This window comes from Vombatus ursinus, unplaced genomic scaffold (assembly GCF_900497805.2).
Source record: "Vombatus ursinus unplaced genomic scaffold, bare-nosed wombat genome assembly UNPS02004281.1, whole genome shotgun sequence".
Classification (NCBI taxonomy): domain Eukaryota; kingdom Metazoa; phylum Chordata; class Mammalia; order Diprotodontia; family Vombatidae; genus Vombatus; species Vombatus ursinus.
This window is the reverse complement of record NW_020944059.1, coordinates 1-8,922: the sequence shown is the minus strand read 5'-3', so window position 1 is coordinate 8,922 and position 8,922 is coordinate 1. Positions and strand designations below refer to the sequence as shown.

Genomic DNA, 8,922 nt, shown 5'->3' with positions numbered 1-8,922 from the left:
TAGCAAAGAACTGGAAATCGAGGGGATGAGCATCAATTGGGGAATGGTTGAATAAGTTGTGGTATATAATTGTGATAGAATACTATTATGCTATAAGAAATGATGATCAGAATGGTCTCAGAAAATCCTAGAAATACTTACATAACCTAATGGAAAATGAAATGAGTAGAACCAGGAGAACATGGTACACAGTAACAGCAATATTATAAGATGATCAGCTATGAATGACTTAGCTATTTTCAGTTATATAAAGATCCAAGACAACTCTGAAGTACTTAAGATGAAAAATGCTATCCATTCCCAGAGAAAGAACTGATGGTGTCTGAATACAGAATGAAGCTTAATTTTTTTTACTTTCTTTAGTTTTCTTGACGGTTTTGTGTTTTGGTCTGTGTTTTATTTTGCAACATGATTTATAAAGAAATATGTTTTGGCTTAGATTCTTGAAATCTAGTCACTGCTCAGATTCTTATAATCTAGCCACTGCTTAGATTCTTAAAATCTAGCCATGGGCTTAGATTCTTAAAATCTAGCCAATGGCTCACTAATGTTCAGACTCCTTAAGAATCTGCCCAATATGGCGAATGTTCTAATAAACCTTGTCTTTGGCTGAAAGAAGGCTTGGATCGAATTCTTTTGGGCAAGACCTGTGTGTTCTGATTGTGGGGTCCCAGCACCTCTGAACCTCTACACCTCAACATTTTGGTGGCCCGTATGGGGAAACTGCCTAACTCCAAGTTTTTCTCGAGCCAAGACTGGAAGGTATGTAAGCCCCCCCTTCCCCCTTCTTGCTCTGTAGTTGGTGTCACTCTCCAAGCACCAAGGCTTGGAGGTGCTTTTCAGGCAGACAGTTACAAGGCTGTCTTGCACTTGGCCTGACGCTCTCAGGCTCTCGGTTTACTGAGTCGGTTTGAGGCCATGGACCTGGGTACGTCTTCCGCAGCATAGAGGACAAGCAAGGACACCCTATCAGGAAGTGTATGCCCAGTTCTGTTAATTCTGTCAGCACTAGGGAACTGGGAAAAACTGCAGTTGCTTTTTGGTTCCCTGAGGCTTACTTACTCCCTTCCCTCTACACCCCTGAATCCTCCTTCATGGAGGTTACAGGGAAATGTTAGAACAGCTAAAAATATCTTGGCAATTCTGGAGTTTTTGTGATTTATCATTAAGGGGTTTTGAAACTCCTCCTTACAACCCTGGTCCCTCCTTTCTCCCAATTCCTTTCCCTTGAGTCAAGAGGGTATCTCTCATAGGAGAAGAGAGTTTCACCCTTTACCCCTCACCTTTGATTTTGCCCTCCCCTACCTGGGAAAGGAAGCAGGGGGGGAGGGGCAGCAGCTACAGCGTGGGTCCCCCTGGCAATGGCCTTGTCTGGGCAACCTTTGTCTGGAAGTATCACCCAGGTTCAGCACATTCTTCTCAAGGTAAAGAAGCTAGCCTCTGAACTTGGGTAAGCAGCTCTTTTAAAGTTGTAATCTTAACTGTTAATGATGAGATACTGATTCTCTGTGTAAAGTAATCTGGAAATGCATTTAACAAAATTCAAGTCACCTTATTGGTAATGGGTTTGTTTCAAGTTTCAAATTGGTGAACTTTTTGTATGTTATGTCAAACAACTTTTCATAATTTGGTTACCGCTAAAATAATTTGGCTGTTGGTCATTGTTTTCATGTATAAACTTGCCAAAAAGCTTGTTTAGGTTTTGTCTTGCTAAGAATTTAAAATTATATAGGAATAGTTTTTAATGATTGGCTTTTTACACCAGGACAAATTTAAGTTTGAGATGTAAATCCTGGAAAAGTTTTTCCTAAGCTGTGATTAGTGAAACTTGCTGTGTGAGGTAAAAGCTCATAGGATTTTATTTTGAGTTGTCTGATGGATCATAATCCATCCATAATCAATAATCCACCATCTAAGATAAATGCCACAAGCTACTCAGAGAATGTGATACTGGTGGGAAGTCAGCATCAGGAAAAGCTGAGAGGACAATTTTAGCCTCAGTCTAAGATGGGATCTTCCTGGCTTAGTTTCCCCATTATGTTCCTTTGAAAAGGAATGTTACCCACCTGGCTATTCCTGAGTATGACTAGGAGGTGGATTTGATACTGCATGGTTGGAAAACTGAATTATCTGAATCCAAACAGAGCTGAGGATGTTTTATCCTTTCATATCTGGGCCCTACACTCTTCTGTCAGATTTGTGTCTTCCTGACTATAGGCCATTCACCTACAGTTGGTAGCAAACAGCAGGTACTAGTCAATGTCTCCCCATTGTTCCCTGGATGCAGCCTGTGCTCTGTTCCAGTCAGCCTCCTCTTTGGGACCCCCTTGAGGCAGGGAAAGCTCTACGCCCCTTGTCAGCAGGAAGCAGTTTTAGAAGTGAAGACCTTCACCCCTTACCACAGAAGAATTTGGGTCCCATTTGTTTGAGGGGGGAATGATGAGGATGGGATCTGGACCCCAAAAAGGAAAAACCCTGGACTTTCCCACATGGCCAAATCTCTGGCATTTGCCTGAGGCTATAATGCCATCAACTGGCCTTTGATTGTGGCTGTACCCAATCTCCCAATTCTGTTACCGTAACCTAGCCTAGCCCTTCTTATGGCCCCTAGCCATTTCCCACCCTTAATCCTAACTAGGCTCCATTCTCCCTTGGCTACATGGTCCAGGTCCCAGGAGTTCTGTTTACCACAGTTTACTGGCCACTCCCATCAAGATCCTCCTTAGACCCCTCCTCCAGTCACCCCAAACTACTTGGCCATTCCTGGGTCCCTCCTACAGTCTTTCTGTATATAACGTTCATTTGTCTCCATTAAGGTGCTTAAATTCTTAATATCTAGCCACTGCTGTGATTCTTATAATCTAGCTACTGGTCAGATTTTTATAATCTAGCCACTGCTTAGATTCTTAAAATCTAGCCAATAGCTCACTAATGTTCAGACTCCTTAAGAGTCTGCCCAATATGGTAAATGTTCTAATAAATCTTGTCTTTGGCTGAAGAAAAAAGAAAGAAATATGTTTTGCATGACTCAGCATGTATAACATATTGGATAGCTTGCCTGCTCAATGGAGGGGGCAGGTGGGAGTTGAGAGGGAGGAGGGGAAAACATTTCAAACTCAAAATTTTTAAAATGAATCTTAAAATTTGTTTTTACGTGTTAATGGGAAAAATAAAATACTAAATAAATACTAAACAATAACAACAATATAAGTGGACCATTCTGCAGACCCTTCATGTAATGTGAATTTGCCCATGGATGTGGAAAAGGGCAGGAGGGAGGCAGGAAGGGGACTTTAGCCCCATGGAGGAGGGGCCAAGACATGGTTCAAGGACACGTGGGGTCTAGGCACAGCAAAGTAAGAGCAGAAGGAGGAACACATGGCTGGTGGGGCCAGCCACATGAGGGCCTATCTGGAATCGAAAGTGAGAACATGCTGGCAGGGAGACACATGGGGGCTGCACATGGAAACATTCAGGAGAGGAGAGGCCACACACAGTGAGTAACAGGGACAGACACATGGTACCCCAACATGGATGGACAAAATAACAAAACACAGGGACCAAACTCTTGGGTGGGTGGGCAGACTGAAACTAAGGTCTCCTCTCTCACCACTAGAAGTCTCAAGCCAAGCTCTGATCCAGCAGTGGTGGTGGCTGTCTCTCTGCAGATCTGTTCCTCTGCTTTTACTTGGAGGACTTTTTTTCAGGTTTTTCTTTGGGGGGAGGGAGTTGGTGGTGGTAGTGATGAGATCTAGAGTTTAAGGGGTGCTGGGACCCTGAGATCATGACATGCGGGCCCTACCTGAATGAATTCAACCCAAATCTTCTTTCAGCCAGGGAAAAGGTTTAATAGAGATAAACCATATAGGCCAGGTGACGCCCATAAGGAGGATCTGGATGAGAAAAGCTCAGCTTTTAAATGGGGGCCAGGGTGGATCTTATATACACTAAGGTAACTTTGGGTGACCAGTGAAGGGGCTGGGAAAAGGGTCTAGGTGAGAATTCCCATTGGAATGTCTAAGAGATTGAATAGACAATGGGAATAGATAATGAGAGGAACTAGAAGGAAGAAGTTTGAAAGGCATCTGAATAAGATCAAAAGTTGGGGCTAGGGCTTTCAAAGGGAGATAAGGGGAATCAGTAAGGAACCCTTTGAGACCAGAGTAAAAAAAGTTTAAGGGTTTTCTGGGGCCTGTAGACAAATGGGAGGCAGATTCTTTTTAGGGCAAGGGGCGAAGGCACATCTGTATAAGATCAAAAGGTAGGGCTAGGGCTTCCAAGGGGAGATGAGGAGCTGGGGCCCATAGGCAAATGGGAACCAGATTCCCTTTGAGGCAAGGGGTGAAGATCTAGGCTTGGGCCCATACCCCATCATTTGGAGGCCACAGAGCACCAATTTGAGGGGCAGGAGCAGAAAGAGATCCTGGTACAGTATGGTAAAGTTTACATAGGTATTTTCTTGGAATGCAGATTTCTTATAGAATTCCTTACATAAAGTGCAGTTTGCATAATGTGAATTTACATAAAGCACCATGTGTCTGTACTCCTTTCTATTCCCATTCTGTTTTCTCCAGAGGTCTTTCATATCTAAGTTTTCTAAAATTCTATTACTCTTCTTAACTTCTTTCTTACTCATTTTATGGTTAGGTTTACTTAGCTGTCAGAGGGAAAAGTTGAGGTGCCCCACTACTATAGTTTTCCTGTGTATTTCTTCCTGTAATTCATTGAACTTTTCCTTTAAGAATTTGAATCCTATGCCATTTCCCAAATATATGTTTACTATGGATATTACTTCATTGTCTGTTGTTCCTTTAAACAAAAGGTAGTTTCCCTAGGGCTATTTGTGCTTTTGCTTTGTCTGAGATCATGATTGCTGCCCCTCCATTTTTTACTTCAGGTGATGTATAACAGTTTCTGCTCCAGCCCCCTATCTTAACTTGGTGGTTCTCTTTGTTTCAAGTATGTTTCTTATAAAAAAACAAAAACAAAAACAAAAACAAACAAACATATTTTTGGATACTGGTTTCTAATCCATTTTGCTAACTGCATCCATTTTATGAGTGAGTTCCTCACATTCACACAGTTAGGATGACTAACTATACATTTCCCTCCATCCTATTTTCTTCTGTTTCTCCTTCTCTCTCTCTTTTTATCCTGTCTCTCCTCTAATTTCGATTTTGCATACGACCACTGTATTATTTTATCAGCCCACCCTTTTATCACTACTTTTTCTTTCTTTTTTCCCATTCTAGGGTAAGATAGATTTTTATGACCAATTGAGTAAGTATATATAGATACAGATATAAATATAGATATAGATATTTTCCCCTTTTGAACCAATTTAGATGTGACTGAGGTTCAAGCATTGGCCATTTCCCACCCTCCCCTATTATTTTTCACTCCAGGGTAAAATTTCTTCCTTGCACACCTATTATGGGAGATCATTTCCCTCATTCTTTCTCTCCCTTCTGCTTTCTCCCAGGGCATCCATATTTTTTGCCTGTCCCTTTATTTTACATCATCCCAACCTAACTGGCTCACTCCCAAACCTTCTTTCTATGTAGAATCCTTCTACCTACTCTAATAATGATAATATTCTTAGAAAATATGTTTATCCTCTTCCCTTATAGAAAAGTACATAGTTTAACCATACTGAATTGCTTATGATTTCTCTTTCATATTTACCTTTTAATGGTTCTTTTGAGTCTTGTATTTCAAAGTCATATTTTTTCTTCAGCTCTGGTCTTTTCATCAGGAATGCTTCAAGGGCCTCTATTTCATTAAATATACATTTTTCCCTCCATGTGTTTCTCCAGAGAGCAAGCCTGTAGTAAGTGCAATGTTCTCAGAGAGTGTCTTCAACCCCAAATGTCTTGCCTGCTGAGTGTTCTGAGGCTAGATGTGCTTCCCCAGAGAGTAAGCCTGAAGCAACTGCAATGTTCCCAGAGAGAGTGTCTCCTGCCACAAGTATCTTTTCCTCTGTGTAATACTTAGTTGTGTTGACTACTTTTCCTTCCTAAAAGAAAAAATACCATTTGTCACACGGCATGGCTCTCAGGGAGGAGGAAAGGGAAACAGAGGGATACATGGGATACCATGATGTAAGATAGAGTAAACATCAATCAAATCTTTTTAAAATGAGGTCAAGAATCTAAAGGGTATCCATGGAGACGTGGGAAGGGGAAAGAAAGGGGTTTTGGACGTGCAGAGTGATTCCTTCCACCTCTGCAGCCTCAGGATCAGGGCTTGCTTGAGACCCTCAGTGCTGAGAGGGGACTTTTGGCTGCTCTGTCCATTTATCCACGTCTGGCATCTGTGAGTCCGTCTTCTGTCCATCCACTCCTGGGTACCATGTGCCTTTCCTTGGTCCATGTGTCACAGTCCTCTTCTGTGTATGGCCATGTTTGGCCTTTACATGTCTGTCTCCCGCATGTTCTTCCTCTCAGTTCTGGTCAAGCCATCATGTGTCTGGCCCTAATTCCTGCCTGATCCTCCCCCGCCACCGTGTGTCCTTGAACCATCTCCTGGACCCCTCCCTTCATAGGCACATGGCCCCCTTCCTGCGTCACTCTGTCTCTTGTAGCCAGGTCTGTGGGCAACTTCACATTACTTTAAAATCATTCTATTTAGAGGTTTGCCCAATGGTTCACTTACCCAAAATGAGAACTGTCTGGAGTTGATTAAAAAAAAACGGATAGCATAAGTGGAAAGCAGTTTGGTAGAGCAGTTTGGCAGGAATTTGATAGGAGATCAATACCTCACACCATGGTTGGAATTAAAATATAAAAGAATACATGAATTAGATATGATCATTAAAATAATAAAGTGATAAGTGATGAAAATTATAACTAAGAGATATCTGTAAGAGATGTAATTATAATCATTCATATTTACTCTAGCTTGGACTTACAACTCACTAATTTATTCATTCTAGAACTATAGATCAAGCTCCTCCTATGTGCTGGGCACAGAGAAAGCCAAGTCGCCTAATGAAGCAATGCACAAACCAAGCCCTGGCTTCCATGGCTGTTTGCCAGGATGCATTGTGGGAGTTTGACCCAGAGCCACCGGATCCCCTGATGCTGGACTCTGCTGACGAGCCACCGCCCCCGAGGGTGCCATGGGGGCAGTGACAGATGATGAGGTTAGAAGAAAGCATCTCTTAATTGATGGTGATGCTGGTGATGATAGGAAAATCAACCTGTTAGTGAAGAGTTTCATTAAATGGTGCAATGCTGGATCTCAGAAAGAAGGCTATAACCAATAGCAACACATGCTGAGTACATTGTCTCAATGTGAATTTTCAGTGGGAAAAACCCTGCTTGTATATGATGTGAATCTCAGAGAAAGGGAGAAGTATAAAAAAATTTACAAGGACATAGAAAATAGCATAGCTGGAGCAAATGAAAAAATTGCTGAGGGTAAAAAGCTGATCCTTCAAGGAAAACACATACAGAAAAATTGCCAGGAATATGATGCTTTGACAAAAGTCATACAGCACCATCCACACAGGCATGAAACATTAAAGGAACTAGATGCTTTGGGGAAAGAATTTCAACATCTTTCTCATGTAAAAGAAAATGTTGTAGATAAGCTCGAACGAAGGCAAAAGCAGTTCCATGTTCTTCTTAGTACTAACCACAAACTTCAGCAGACGTTGGAAAAAGATGAAAAACTCTCAGAAGTGGAAGAGCCTTAGGAAGCAGGCATGGAAACAGAGATGAAACTAAAGGCAAATGCAAGTCTCACCAGTATGAATAGAACAAAACATCTCTTAGTTTCCTTTCACATGTTAAATCCTTGTAACTTTGGTGAAACTAACAGGCTATGGATGATAAATTTTTATTAATTTTTTTCAAATGTCCAACTTGGCAAAGAAACTATTTTAATGAAGTTTGTTTTTATAGGAAAAAAAAGCAATCAACAAGCATTTCTTAAGTACCTCCTGCATAGGAAGAACAATACTAGGTTCTGGAGATAGAAACACTATTAAGGACACAGTCCTGATGAGGAATGCCCTTGACAACAACTTGTATCCAGATAATGACCTTGATAACACCTTGTATCCAGAGCCCCTGAACTAACCAATCATGCTCCAGTCCCTCACTAATAACTGACCACAAAATCATACAGTACCTACCGTTGCTTACCCTAGAATAACCTTACAGCTAATTAACATGCCTCTTTTTCCATCAACCAGTCCTAGGCACCCTTACCCTATAAAAGAACCACTTTCACCTTGCTCCTTCCTTCCTTAAGGAGAAAAGAATGTTGGGTGAGTTAAGGCCAAACAAATGCCCCTGCCTGATTTGGACACAGCCTGAGTGAATTCTTTTGAGACAACACCACAAAACACACCTTGCCTCCCAAGAGTCCCTAACCACTAGAAGCTTATGTTCTAATGAGACAGAAAATACATAAAAATATGTAGAGAATGAATGCAAATAAAGGCAAAGTACAAGGCAGTCTGGGATTGAGGCCACTAGCACCTGGAATCAAGAAAGGCTTCATGGAATAGGCAAAGCTTGAACTGTGTCAGGATGGAAGATAGGGATTCTCTGAGGCCTAAGGATAGAGGGCCAGCTTCAGAGTCAGAAGGGCTGAGTTCAAGTCCTGCTTTGGACCCATGCTAGCAGCATGACCACGGACAAGTCTAACCTCTTAGTGACCCAGACTCTGTAAGATCAGAGACACATTCACATGGGTTGTCAGTCTTACTGAGAAGGCAGAAAGATGAAAGAGTGCTTGACTAGGTACACCCTGACTTGGCCTTGCCTGAGGTAATGAATGCCTGAGACTGGATTTGAACTCTGATCTTCCTAACTCAAGGCCCAGTGCTCTAACCACTGAACCACCTAGAGGGAGGGATTCAGAAATCCCAGAAGGCTGTTGCCAAGCCACTGTCCAGGAGGCTGCCTTGAG

The 8,922-nt window shown here is 42.0% G+C and overlaps 1 pseudogene; it reads left to right on the top strand.

Moving 5' to 3' along the window:
- The first annotated feature begins 725 nt into the window (after positions 1 to 725).
- LOC114022773 lies at positions 726 to 7,746 on the top strand (annotated as a pseudogene).
- Positions 7,747 to 8,922: the final 1,176 nt, after the last annotated feature.